Below are 15,328 nucleotides of genomic sequence, written 5' to 3' on the forward strand. Positions count from 1 at the left end.
AAAGTGTTGTAAGTTCAGACGAGGAAGGGTTCAGAATTACCAATAAATTTCAGTGTTAATTTATTAACAAGCTCATAAGGGCTGCAATGAATATCGGATTTTCCCTTTTGATAAATTGACCCTCATCTTTATCCTAGAAAAGGGTTTATATATCAAGGTGCATTAATATAAAGGTTCCTGTTTTGTTGAATCTTAGTGTGATAAAACTATGAAATTTCAACAGAAAAAGTCTAAAAATTTGATTTTTTTTATTTGGTTATTGTTGTTGAATATATAAATACATGTATAAAGCATCATCCCTCGCCTACATTTTGTTTATCAAATGAAAGTTTCAAAACAAAAGCTATGTTATTTGATTTTATAACAGCACGCAGCGCAGGTATGTTAAGGCTACATCCAGATATGCTACTTACTTCTACAATATTACGTCATAGTAAGCTATATGACGTGAACTTTAGTGATAACAATTTTTTAAAATCAATATTAAAAGATTGATTTGAGGACCTAAAAAGGAATGGAAACATGCAAGAGATTAATATAAACAAAATATTGTCGTTTCAAGGTAGTATAAAAAGCTATGTATTTGTCACAGGGGTTAAATACCAAACCCATGACGTCATAACTGTTGATCAATATTTGAAGAGTGAAAATGAAACATTACGAGAATTTAAGTAAACAAAAAGATGAAATCAGAGTTTTAAAGCATTTAACATGAATATCATGTGTGGTTCTTGCGGAATTAAGGTTTATGAATAAGGTACGCTTTTTTTTTTTTTTACAATTTCTTTGTATAATGAAGACAGACAGTGTTTTTACATTCCAATCAGCTTTTCCTCTGTCGTTCTTTACCACAAAGATGCAAAAGTTCAACACTACGCCGCATATTTTGAAATATAATTTTTGCTTTTATTCTATATTTTTTGGATATTGCTGCTAGAATCGTGTGGTTAACAGGAATTGACGTATTTGTTACAATCTTATGTTCAAAATGTAAAAAGTTTGGTAAGGTTTCATCCGAAAGTGTGATATGATTATTTTTGTGATAGGAGTATAGGATTTTAGCAGCACTTTTCACGGTTCAGAGTTGATTTTACATAACTATAATTACACATAGAAATTAATTATCCCCGGGGTAGTGTTGAACTTTTCACTTTTTAATTAAGGCAGCTTTTCTATTTATATATAAAAACCATTTATTGATAACTGAACTTGGAATATTAAAACATACCGTGTAGCTGATCACATAGACAGACTTGATTAAAGATTGAATCTTTATTGAAACATTGACAGAGTGATCAAGTGTCACTCTCTTGTTTTACATCAGGGGAATCATTTCAAACACTGCTCCCCGGGGTCTTTTGTGGGATGGAATAATAGCGAGTACGGCAAACGGTTCGAAGCATCGCTCTACGCTGCTTGATTTTAAAAACAACGCCTTAGCAAATTTGATCATATGAATTTTTCTTCCACAATAACACCGAGACCAACAATGAACTGCAAATGCATCTTGTTCTATCTACGTAATTATTACCACAGGAACGATGTTTTTGTGAAAACCAAAAAAGTTCACACACAAAAAAAAATCAACTTGATTTAATGGATATTGCATATAGAAAGAAGATTAAACGTTCATGGATAAAGTTTACAATTTTTTGACTTTCAGAATGCTACTAAAACATAAAACGTCAAGTGACGTCACAGCCTAAACGTTCCAAATGTCTTGCGCGATTTGAAGAGGCAGTTCTAGTTGTGCTCTCACCCCAATAGTCGCACTTCAATATATTTAACTTTCACCGCGGATGTTTATTAGATTTTTTTATTGCATTTTTTTACTGTCTTTAACTGCACAGTTTCTCCCTTTACTCCGTTTGAAATGACTAACAGAATGTTGAATTTTTAGCGTGTAATATAAGGATTACTTTACAATCTCAAGTTTCGTTGATTAACTTGATAAACTTCGCTTTTTTGAGAATGTTTAGAAAAATTTAAAAAACTAAAAAAAAAATTACAATGAAAATTATATATACCCAATACCTTCTATATAAAACTGGAAACGCTGCATACACATATGTCTCAAAGTTTGCAATTATAACTTTTTACAAAAAAAGTAGAGGGATGAAACCAATATTAATTTTCTCTTAAACACTGCTATGATCCATTTATCCATGCATATATCAATAGAGAGCTAGACCTGTTTGATAGTAAAATCAACGTTACATTACAATTACAGTCCCTGAAACGTTCTACTTTCCCACTTGAACGGAGAGCAAACGGTGAACGAACGCTGAACGAACGCAGAGCGAATGGTGAGTGAACGATGTGTGAACGCTGAACGCAACTAGGTGAACGGTTGGTGAACGGTGAACGAACGCAGAACGCGAACGGAGCGCAAACGCGAGCGCAAAGTGAACGGTGTACGCAAGATGAACGATTTATTCGGAATGCTTCTGATCTTTTCCTTGCATTGAAACTATTCTACTGTATTCTTATGTCAGATGCCAAAAAATAAATAAATAAACAAATCAATGAATAAATAAATAAAATAAATGTTCCAACATTGCTTTAAGAAAGACGATATATACACATTAAGTAAAAATATTAAATTGAGTTTCTTATCATATTTTCTGCACATATGTATGATGTTAAAACTTTTTTTAATCACACGATTTTTATCGCTGTAAAACATTGTAATTGTTACCGAACACTGTAGTATAAAAGATAAAATTATTCTAGTTGAAAAGTAAAAATATTTGTTCTTATCTTATATATACATGTAAAATCATAACAAATAATGTGGATTTTAGATGGGAAAACTACATACTGACTTGTAGAATGAATTACGACGGTTGTAACAACCATACAGGCATTTCCGTGCCAAGGCGATTCCGTGTAAAATATCGAGTTAAAAAAATAAATTTTTTTACAAAGGTCCGTGGACGTATTACATAAATTCGCATTTTAAAATTTTAATGTAATAATATATGTCATTTCTATTTTTTATGATGATTTATTGAGCAGACTTCTACATGTATCTGTAAACATTTCCCAGTGATTATACTCGGACAAGATGATACAAAGAGGTATTCATATTATTTGTTATAGATTTGATTTTCAGAACTTGATACATGTATAAATGTAATATGCTGTGATGGTTTTATCAAACAGACAAATTAGAGAGAGAGAGAGAGAGAGAGAGAGAGAGAGAGAGAGAGAGAGAGAAATTTTCCGTTTTTGCCCCCTCGAAAAGTTTGTACCTGTATCAAACGAAAAATTCTTAATTTTTTTTCTAAATATATCAGGCAGTGAAATTAACCATTTTTTAAATGAAAAATCTTTTTGTTCAACAGTCAGAATCGGTTTTTAGATTTATTTTCCTGCTTCAAGTTCACACGAAGTCCACGTGCTTGTCCTGTCAATCAAAATCGTTCGACACTGTGCAAGTGTGCAGGTTTGAAAGTCTCGTCACAACGAAGACGAAGTGCTAGTATTTCCAAGAAGTTTAAACAATTTTTTTATCATTTCTAGTTTTCTAAATAGATAAATAAATAAAATACATTGACCCATGGGAATAAACACTTGGAATGATTCAGCCGCCTGAATGTGAAACATATATACTCCCTGCAATTTTAAAATACCATCGCCGGCACGTGTATATTTGAAATACAATTGTTTAATGACTTCTTTAGATGCATGTATGTTTTGAGACTCGAATTTTTGTGCTGCAAAACGCATAAACTTCTTTTTAAATGTTAATTAATATTACTGGAAATATTTACTAAGCAACGGATTAAGAGGATTAAGAGAAAAAAGGGCTCTTAAAGATATTGAATTTCAAACATATAAAGTTACGGTGATCATGAAGGAAGGATTTTTTTTCTCTTTAACTATAGACTTCATATATATATATATATTAAGTAGAAAAAAAATTGTAGTGTATTATATTTTTAAATATTCTTTTAAACAACACTATCAATTTTATTTGCTCCAAAGATATTTAATTAAGTGGATATCCGCAGTACTATTTATAATTCTCAGATCTAGAACCAGTTTTAAAATTTATTTCCATAATAATTGAAAAAGTGGTAGAAATAAATATTTTCATAGTTTTACTGCAGTTGGTAAATTAACTGACTTGGATTATTATCTCTCCATTAACGATTTGTCGTCTTTGACAAAACAACCAAATGTTGCAGTGCTTAAAGTATCTGTATATTGCCTGTATTTAAATTTAATTTTTCAGTATCGTTCTACATAGGTACATACTTATAACAGCATTTATTTTCCAGAGTAAATTAATGAATAACCTAATAGCTAAGTTACAAAAATAAAAAAAAAATATTGTAGATTTTCCATGAAATAATGATTCTTTTAAACACGATGTTAATTATCAAATTGCAAAAGCTGTACAAAAAGTTAAGTCCTTTCACTTTGGAGTTCCAAATGACAGTGAAGACTGAACGATAAGTGATAGCGGAACGCAAGGTGAACACATATACTGAACGAACGAAGAGCGAACGCTGAACGCTTTGTGAACGGTGAACGCGAGCGCACGGTGAACGCTGAAAGCAATACTGTGAACGGAGAGCGAACGGTGAACGCACGCTGAACGAACGGTGAGAGAACGGAAAAATATGAAAGTAGAACGTTTCAGGGACTGTAACATTGAAAATCATCCTAAGAATCGAAAGTAGTCTGATTAAAACCTGATACTGATTGTGTGCTTAAATTATTGAATAGAAAAAACCTAATTATTTAAATTTGTTTGACTTCTTATAAGCAATGTACATGCTAAATATGAAAGCCCTGTATTTCAAGGTGCAATTGAGTTATATTTGTGTGAGTAAGATCAATGAAGATGTCAATACAACTGGACATTCCAAGTTATATATATATATATATATATATATATATATATATATATATATATATATATATATATATATATATATATATATATATATATATATATATATATATGATACAAGATAAAAAGTAAAAAAGATCCCTACAAATTGAAAAAAAGTTGCATAGAAGTATGTCAAAAGTTCAAAAGCGTTTGGTAACCCTGATATACTACAATCAATTAACTATTATTCGCGACAAATTTTTCTGTGATTTGTCAGTTTTAAATCCATCTGAGATCACTAATTTTTGCGACAAGGAAAACAATTTATATCAATACGCATTTAGATATTCGTGGCAAGAAATATGCGGTTTGTAAAAAAAAGTTGTGAAAAAAACTCGCAAATATTTCTTGCACTGGACAAAAAATTGAAAATAATTTTTTTTGGTCATATTTCTCTACTTCAGAAAAGTATAAAAAATGGATTATTGAATTTATAAAAATGAAGATTTTAATAAATTTATAAGAACTGAAACCCTGCTACTTTATTAAAGATCTTTGATTTTCTTAAAAACTATATACCATTTACTCTAATGAAAACTTCAAATAAAGTAGTAAATAATAGAATATTTAATTACAATAGTATTTTTTGTAAGAGGTCAGAGTAGACACGATTAAAAACTCTCACTGTTACTGCCGATAGTGTCATGTATAAGTCTAACTGTCCAATAATATAAGATGTGAATGAACTAGTTTACTAATTTGACAATTTTCTTAAGTGTATTTAACAGTAAAACTTTAACAGTTGGGATGGGGGTGGGGGTGGGGGGTCCTGGGGATGACATTATTTGCCGATGAAGGAGTCCTAAAAATATAAACATATTTCTTCCTTGTAAGAAATGATTTTACATAAGGATAAGAGTTTCGGACGAAATGTCAAGTTTCCGTGTTTTGCTGTGCCTGGTCTAGAATTTTCCGATTGTGAAATAAAGATACTAAAGTGTAGCCAAGTTTCCGTCCTTATTTAAAGCATCTTCAAACCATTTAAGACCATCCAAAATGAAAGAACAGTTATTATACATTAGACATGAGGACAAAAGAGAAGTTTTAATGCTAAAACAAAGTTAGGGAGAAAAATGTATTTTTCTTTAATTATATTCCATTCAAACATGATGCTGTTCAGAAACAAACAGCAAACATTTGCATCATAATATAAATTATGAACATGATTTAAAAATGGGTATGGCACATCCTAAATGCTTGAATTCATTTCATATGTGATAAATGTCAAGGTAAATGTTTAAACAACTAGATACCCAGAAGGCAATTTAATATTTCAAATACAAAACAAAGATTAAGAGAAAATTATGTTGGATTTAAGAGTGGTATAGCATTTGACAAAAGTATGTCAAAGTATGTCAAGGTCAAGTTCAAATTTTGTTTTTGTTTTTGTGATTTTAGAAACACCCATGTCCTTTTTTTATCACTCTTTTCTCGTTGAAGGAGTCATCAATAAATACATATTCTCTTCCTTGTAAGAAACGATTTTTATTAAAAATATGATTTTGAACGAAATCTAGTGTCCGTGTCTTGCTCTGACAGATTTAGAATTATCTCTATGCTAAGGATACTCAAATGTAGCTAAGATTGCAATACAATTCTCCCTGAATAACCTATTGTGTCATTCAACACAAGAAGAATCTGGGTGATGTGCTCTTCTAACTAAGTTGATAATCTGTATTACAGATGTGCAAAAAGGATCCTGGTGATAACGGATTTGCAGCTAATTTATAAACTATCAAAATCATAAACTTCGTGTACATCACACCACCGACACACTAGATTAGTGTCGATTCAAGTGATTTGAGGTACGTGGCTGATGGGAGCCATTATCTTTGAAATTGAAAGGTTTAAAAGAAAAACGTATTAAACTTTCATGGATAAATTTTAAAACTTTTTTGACTTTCAGAATGCTACTATAACATAAGACGTCAAGAGACGTCACATCCTAGACGTTCTAAATGTCTTGTGCGATTTGAAGAAACAGATCTAGTTGAAAATGAATTAGCATCCAAGATCTGCGCTCACCCCAATAGCCGCACTTCAGTATATTTAACTATCTCTGGCAGTTGAAGCCGGAATTTTATCAGGGTTTTTTTTTTTATTGCATTTTAAGATGTTGATTTTACTATCAAAAACTGCACATTTTCTATCTCTACTCCACCGGCAATGGCTGTCAGAATGTTGAATTTTCAGCGTGCGACGTAAGGATTACAATCTCAAGTTTTGTTGGTTAACTTGATAAACTTCGCGTGTCTATGAGAATGTTTAAAAAAAAATTAAAAACTAGATAAAAATAATAATAATTATTATATATACTCAATTCATTTTATATAAAACTGGAAACGCTGCATACAGATATGTCTCAAAGTTTGCAATTATAACTATTTACAAAAAAGAGAAAAATATAGAGGAATGAAAACAATATTAAATTTGTGGTAAACATTCTATAATCCATTTATTCATGCACATATTAAAAGAGAGCTTGATCTGTTTGATAGCTAAGTCAACGTTACATTACAATAAACATTGAAAATCATTCTAAGAATCGAAAGTAATCTGCAATAGTTATTTAGAGATTTTATTTAAACCTGACATTGATTTTGTGCTCAAATTGTTGAATAGGATTAACCCTAGTTCATTTGTTTGAATTCTTATAAGCAAAGCATATGCTAAACACGGAAGCCCTGTATCTCAAAGTGGAATTAAATTATATTGGTGTGAGTAAGATCAAGGTAGATGTCAATACAATTGGACTTTCCAAGGATTTTTTCAAATATATGAATGATACAAGATAAAAATTGAAGAAGATCCCGAGAGATTAAAAAGGTTGCATAGAAGTATGTCAAAAGCTCAAATGCATTTGGTTAACATGAAATACTACAAATACACTCCTAATCATAACAAGGAGCACATGGCAGGTGTGACCGGTCGGCAGGGGATGCTCACTCCTCCATGATACGTGATCCCACTTCTGAAGTTTTAGAGGTCCGTGTTTGCTCTACTTCTGATTTTTATTATTAAATGGACTTTTGAGTTTGAATATTGTTCGTTATATCCATATATTTCAATTTGGTCGTTTTTTGTTTTTATATTTTTATTTTGTCTTGTTTTGTTTTTGTTTTAATTTGTTTTGTATTTTGTTTTAGTTTTTTTTGATTTTGTAATCTTAGAGACACCCATGTCAGTGGTTTATCACTCTCCTCTCGATGAAGGGGTCCTCGATGTAAACATATTTTCTTCCTTGCAAGAAAAGATTTTTATTAAAGATATATATTTCGACGAAATGTTAAGTTTCCGTGTCTTGCTCTGACAGATCTAAAATTATCTCCTTGTGGATGTTTAAGTGTAGCCAAGATTCCATCCTTATTTAAAGTATCTCCAAAATATGAAAGATTATCAACAATGCAAAAGTTTGGTGCATGTATAAATAGAATATATAAATGGAAATCTTTAGTTTAAGAGAGAGCATTCACTGAATACAAAAAATAAGACAATAAAATGTATTTTAATGTATGATGTTTGGAAACAAATTACAAAATCTTGTACAATAACACTTGACAAGTTGGTTGATGTAGCAATGGATAAGACCTACCCTAGCTGGCTTATCGCATATATTAGTATATTCTTTAAGTGATTCATAATTAGTAGGGATGGCAATTTGTAACCGGTTAACCGAATACTCGGTCGGAACGATGGTAATCGGTTAGAAAATTTGTAATCGGTTAGTCAGAAAAAATAAAATATATGTAAATTTGAACGCAATTTTCTTAATTTTTTTTTTTTTTTTAAAAAGAAACCTTTGCATAAAAGTTGATAATTTAGCGTTTTCACCTATCTGTTTATGCTTATTTGGAGACAATTATTGCTCTCCAGATTGAGGTCGCGGGGTAATTGGTCAGTTTGTGAAGTGTTAATAACTGTATCTAAACATATGATGTCGATACCCGACTGCCCTGTAATTAATTCTTTAATGATATTTAATAAATCACCGTTGAGCACTGTGAATTAGTACATGTATGTCTATCTTTTGCCGCTATCTATTGAATTATATTATTAGACAAACATTGTAAAGTGAAAGCTCAGACATAGTTTTCATTATGGTGACAATGCGAAATGAACTTGTGAGATATCTGCTCTGTCAAATTATCAATGTCTGATTTTACTGGCACGCATGTTTCATGTTTTTCTTTTCCTTTTTTTTTTTTTTTTTTTTGTATATTTTTTTGTATAATGAAATTGAAATAAAATATATGTTCATGTAGTTTCCTGATCAAGATAAACAGGATGTTTCTAACTTCTAACATTTTTTAGTCTTCTTGTGTACATGTATATGAATAGAGCTACATGAAAAAAGATGTCCAAATATGTGTATTGTGATACGATTAACCAACTAATCGGTCGGAACGTCTTGCGGTTAGCCGACTAGCAATTCTGTATTCGGTTGCCACCCCTAATAATTAGTATGCAAATCATTAACATAAAGCAGATTGGAATCTTGAGTACGGGTATTTATTAGAATTTTTATTTAATTGGTTGAAGTGATTTTTTTAACTCACAAGTACTGAACATAACAGAGTTTTACTCAACCCAATCTATAAATGGAAATCCCGCTGTGAACTAATAGGCAAAGGTCAATTAATTCTATATTCTTCCTTGTTTTGAGGAAAATCCAGCATCATATGCATAACATTGAAACGCTTTCGTGTAAAAAAAAAAACAATTAAAAAAAAACCCCATAAATTCTGCATGCAAACTTATTAGCCTATTATTTTCCAAATTTTAGGAGTAATGAACCCTTGCACTAAATTTCATATATTAAAAAAAAAAACAAAACTTTCTGCTAACAATGTGTGTGGGGGGGGGGGGGGGAGGGGGGCAACTACTTTTTCAATGAACATTTCAACTCTTATTAAAAGTAAAAGTTATGTTTTTAAATGAAAGTGGGGACCAGGCCCCTCCCCCCCCCCCCCGCTCCCAATTGCTACGTGCCTGTGTAAGAATATCTATCCTCAAGAAGGTGTCAGGTTTACTTTAGAAATTACCATTTATAAATTATCCCTAGCAAATAAAATACTAATAGTTAACTATACTTTAATATTGTTTGCTATAGATAACTATAGTAAATCAAAGTTTTCATTCTAGTAAACAAAGTATTTTACTATGAATTTCAGATAGATATATTTTTTTTTTATTTCCTACAAGTAATTTTCTGAATATTAAAAAAGAACTATTTCTTGCATATTTACCTCCTTTTTCAGTAAATTATATCATTTTTATGTAATTAAAGATATATTAAGGCTCTAAATCTTCAAAAAGTTTCGTAGTTAATCAAAGTATCAAAGTATTTACTTTAGTTTACTATAGTAAACTTTAGTTAACTATAGTAAATTTTTGTTAGGGATCAACCTTTTGAGCAACAAATACTATTATCTCTTCTTTATATATGTATGAACTTTTCTTTAATTATATGAAGAAAACGAGTAATTATTTATTGTATATATATATGAACCCAGGAAAGGATACTACGGTTACTTTTGAAATAAATCTGATCTTTATAAGTTTCATAAAACAATGTGTTTGTTACATTAAACAAATCTGTGAATGACAAACAACATATTATAAAACTTCCCTATGCTTCTTACACAATCACATACACGTATTACATGATATACAGCTTAATGTTTTGAAAATCATTTTAACCTTGTTTTTTTTTTATTTTATTTTGAGAGACATACTTGTATTTTTTTTATCAATCTTCAAACGAAAAATAAGATAAACGTATCATATACATTATAATGTAAGGTTACATTACGGAGAAAAAACTCACTGACGTCTCCTGTAATTTGAAGTAGTATGACAAATACAGGATATAATTTAGTGACAAAAGCAGGCTATTATTAATTATTAGTTATTAGTATTATTAGTATTATTAATTATCATTAATTATTATAGTTATTAGTGACATATGCAGGGTAAGATTTAGTGAAGCTCTTGTGAATGGGTTGTCACACTCTTCCTGTTGTAGAAATAAACATATTTTCTTCCATGTCAAATCTATTTACATTAAAGATTTGATTTCTCGACGACATATCTTGCTTTCATGTCAGATCTACAATTTTGTCATTGTGAAATAGAGATACTTAAGTGTAACCATGCTTTCATCCTTACTTATAGACCAACCCAACCCGCTTGTGCGAACAAAAATGTACTACTATGAAGGATTGTTGAATTTAGCACTTAATATTTCCGCAAAATCTTATGCTGTTCTATCATTATAATTGATTGAACTTTCTTCTGCATCAACAGGAATTGATATTGCATATTCTGCCTTTACCTACAACCCATCGTTTTGTTTCAATTTTTCTGTCTTGTAAAAATGATTTAAAATGATTATAGCGCGCGCGCGCAGTTGCAAATGTTGACGTTTTCGAATCGTCTACTCTACGAGACATTGCTTTATGCAATTGCATCTGTCCAAGTTTATAAACCCTGAAAATATATTGTGCAGCAAAAAAAATGGGCTGAAAAACAAATTTATCTTTAATTATTGGACACAAATTGTTGAAATAAATTTTCTACCACGTTTTACGAAAAATCAAACAATTAATATTAAGTAATCTGTAAACACAATAAAAATCTACATACATATGAATAAGCATCTTACTTTATAGTTTAAGAGATAAAGTGTATCAAATGCACCTTTTTGAGAGACAGGCAGACGGACAGACATAGAAAGACAAAAACTCTAATACATGTAGCTCAGTAAACTTGGCAGTTTTGTTTTATATAGAATTGTCTTCTACAGTATAAATCTCATTTTTGATTAATTGCTCAGTGGAAAAAATCGTAATAGGTGGCTGAGATGGCTTTCCGCTACTGTGTATATACAGGGTTACAACGATTACTACATTGTTTACAAAAATTGATTTGGGAATGAATAGGTCTGCAAACAGGTTTCATGTGTCACAAAAGTGTGGTCGTTAAGCAAATTCCAGGCTCTTGTCTCGGTATCACGTTATCATTCTGTTTGTCTTCATGGAGATATTATTTAGTTCTTGTCATTTCTTATCATTTAAAGTTCTTTTTCCGGCCTTTTTTCCTTGATTCTGAAGTAAAAATAAACAGTTTAATCAACTTTATACACAAATTGCAAAAATTTCGATACGACGGATAGCAGAAAAAATAGGCGATGCAGCAACTTTTCGTAAAATTGTTTAAATATGTATAATCACAAAATCATCCATATTAAACGGTTTCAAATCCTCCCTTAACCCCACCTCCACCCAGTACTTACATGGATTTAGAAAATGTAGAAATTGATTTCTTTGTTTATCTGTTAGAGTTTATGAATATGAACCTTGATATTTTTCTTTATGTGTTCTAGTTTATGAATACTGTATTGAACCTTGCAGTATATATTATACTGTTTTTAAACAAGGCAGTGTAAAGTGCGGGGGGGGGGGCACTGTCTGTGATCACCCCCCCTCCCGGGCTCATGACCGTAATAGAGCGGATAGCCCAGAGAGGCCGCAAACTTGTACAATGTACAGTCTTAATCACTATGCATGCTGTGCATATAAAGGGTTTGGGATTGGTAACAGGTAAGCTGATTTGGAAGTCCCCACTTTAGCAAAAACATCCACTTAGCACAAGCAGAGACTTCCACACACCTGTTACTAACGAATCAGTTCTACATGGAGACACTGTCAGCGCATGTGAGTAAAGGCTAAGTATAGGCATTTCTATGCAGATGGGCTAATAAAAACACATGAGAGGTATATTTGTTATTCAGAGAAAGTTTTGAATTATTTTCTTATGCATACTTAGTACCCACGGTATGTTATAGCCAGTACACATTGTGACTTCATATTATGACGTCATTGTTCTTACCTACTGGAGGTAATAAAATACATCAACAAAACAGCTTCGGGGCAAGGGATTACCCTATTTAATTTTACATTAATATTGTATAATGCTAAAAAGAATATTCTATAGATTAATAAAACAGCTACACAAATCCTTGGAATTTGAGGAAACTTACACCGGATTGTACATTTTTACCCAGATTCAACTTAAAACTTTAAAAATAAAAATTATACAACCGAATAAGTTGATATTTGTGCAACAATACCAGCAATCTTTGGAATATTTTGCTTCTAAATATACCTTATTTCAGTTAAATAAAATAGAGCATGCCCTTGCGCCGAAGCGTTTTTGTGATGTCCATTTTAATCTTGTGTAGTATAGAACAATGACGTCATAATATGACGTCATAATGTGTACTGGCTATCCCATGTCGTGGGTACCAAGTATATGTTATCAAGGAACTTTTGGAAAATTTGAAATCACAAGATTTTACCATAATCAACAGCTTAAAAACTTCCGACTTTTCAACTTTACACACAACCATTCCCCACGATAAATTAAAGTCCAGGCTTTTTGATATCATTAACGGCTGCTTTTTCAATAAAAATGGAACTCGTAAATATACTTACCTTGTCATTATTCATTCGCAAAATAATTTTGTTAAAAAACATTCTGATTGTACACACAAGTACTCTGAAGTTGACATTAAAAAGATGTTTGAGTTTCTGATTGACAATATCTATGTGATTTTTGGAGACCAGGTCTTCCAACAATCTAATGGAATTCCAATGGGTACCAATTGCGTCCCGTTATTATCAGATATTTTTTTGTATTCATATGAAGCAGAATTTGTCCAAAATCTTGTACGTGAAAAGAAGAAACCACTTGCTATGGCTTTCAACTCGACATTTAGATATATCGACGACGTATTGTCAATTAACAATGGCTATTTCGTTTCTTATGTCGATACGATATATCCTGGTAAACTCGAGATAAAAGATACCACAGAGTCTGACACATCTGTTTCATATTTGGATATTTTACTTGAAAAAGACGTTAATGGTAATCTAACAACGAAGCTTTACGATTAACGTGATGACTTTAACTTTTCAATCGTCAACTTCCCTTACTTTGCAGCAATATACCTTCATCACCTGCATACGGGGTATATATCTTTCAGTTGATTCAATACGCAAGAGCATGCTCTACGTATGTACAATTTCTAAAACGAGGTAAATTATTGACAAATAAGTTGATGAAACAAGAATATCAGCAGTCTCGTTTAAAGTCATCATTTCGTAAGTTCTATGGTCGATACAATGACCTTTTCAGCAAATACAATTTATCATTGAGTCAAATGCTGACTGACGTTTTTCATACTAATTGTTAGGCCATTATTTACACACTGAATTGTCGACGGATTTTTTCCGTTATTTCCCGATCATGACAAGGAGCACACAGCGGGTATGACCGGTCGGCAGGGGATGCTTACTCCTCCATGGCACCTGATCCCACCTCTGATGTTTGGAGGCCCGTGTTTGCTCTGCTCCTATTTTGTATTGTTTAATGGACTTTTGAGCTTGAATATTATTCTTTATCTCCATATATTTCATGTAAGATGTAGACAATAAGTTTTAACTTTCTCTGTATAATAGATATATTCCTTAGGCATTTTTATTAGTTAATTTGCAGAGAACTGCCTATGACTAGCCTTAACTTACCTGCGAGTGCCCCGCTTAAAAGTTTCAAGCAGTCCGGACACCTGATGTTGAAGCAAACTGATATGTAGGCACACTTTATTTTCGATACAATGACCTAGTCAGGAAATACAACATATCAATAAGTCAAATACTGACTGATGTTTTTCATATTCATTGTTAGACTATTATTTACACACTTAATTGTCTATGGATTTTTCCGTTATTTTTCCCGATCATGACAAGGAGCATATGGTGGGTGTGGCCCATGGGAAGGGGTTGATCACTCCTCCATGGCACCTGATCCCACCACTTATGTTTTTGGAGGTACGAGTTTGCTCTGCCTCCGATTTGTATTGTTTAAATTGACTTAGAATATTATTAATGTTGCCGTCTAAAGCAGGGATGACCAATCACTGTGAGTGTAATAACCAGGGATGACCAATCATTCTGATAGTAATAAGCAGGGATGACCAATCACTCAGACAGTAATAAGATGACCAATCACTCTGACAATAATAAGCAGAGATGACCTATCTCTCTGACAGTAATAAGCAGGGATGACCAATCAATCTGATAGTAATAAGCAGGGATGACCAATCACTTTGACAGTAATAAACAGGGATGACAAATCACTCTGACGGTAATAAGCAGGGATGACCAATCACTCTGACAGTAATAAGCAGGGATGACCAATCACTATGACAGTTATAAGTAGAGATGACCAATCACTTTGACAGTAATAAGCAGGGATGACCAATCACTCTGAGAGTAATAAGCGGGGATGACTTATTACTCTGACAGTAATAACCAGGGATGACCAAATACTCTGACAGTAATAAACTGGGATGACCAGCCA

The sequence above is a fragment of the Saccostrea echinata genome, unplaced genomic scaffold (genome assembly GCF_033153115.1).
Source record: "Saccostrea echinata isolate AGI-Se365-2 ecotype Australia unplaced genomic scaffold, CSIRO_AGI_Sech_v1 ptg000007l, whole genome shotgun sequence".
Classification (NCBI taxonomy): Eukaryota; Metazoa; Mollusca; class Bivalvia; order Ostreida; family Ostreidae; genus Saccostrea; species Saccostrea echinata.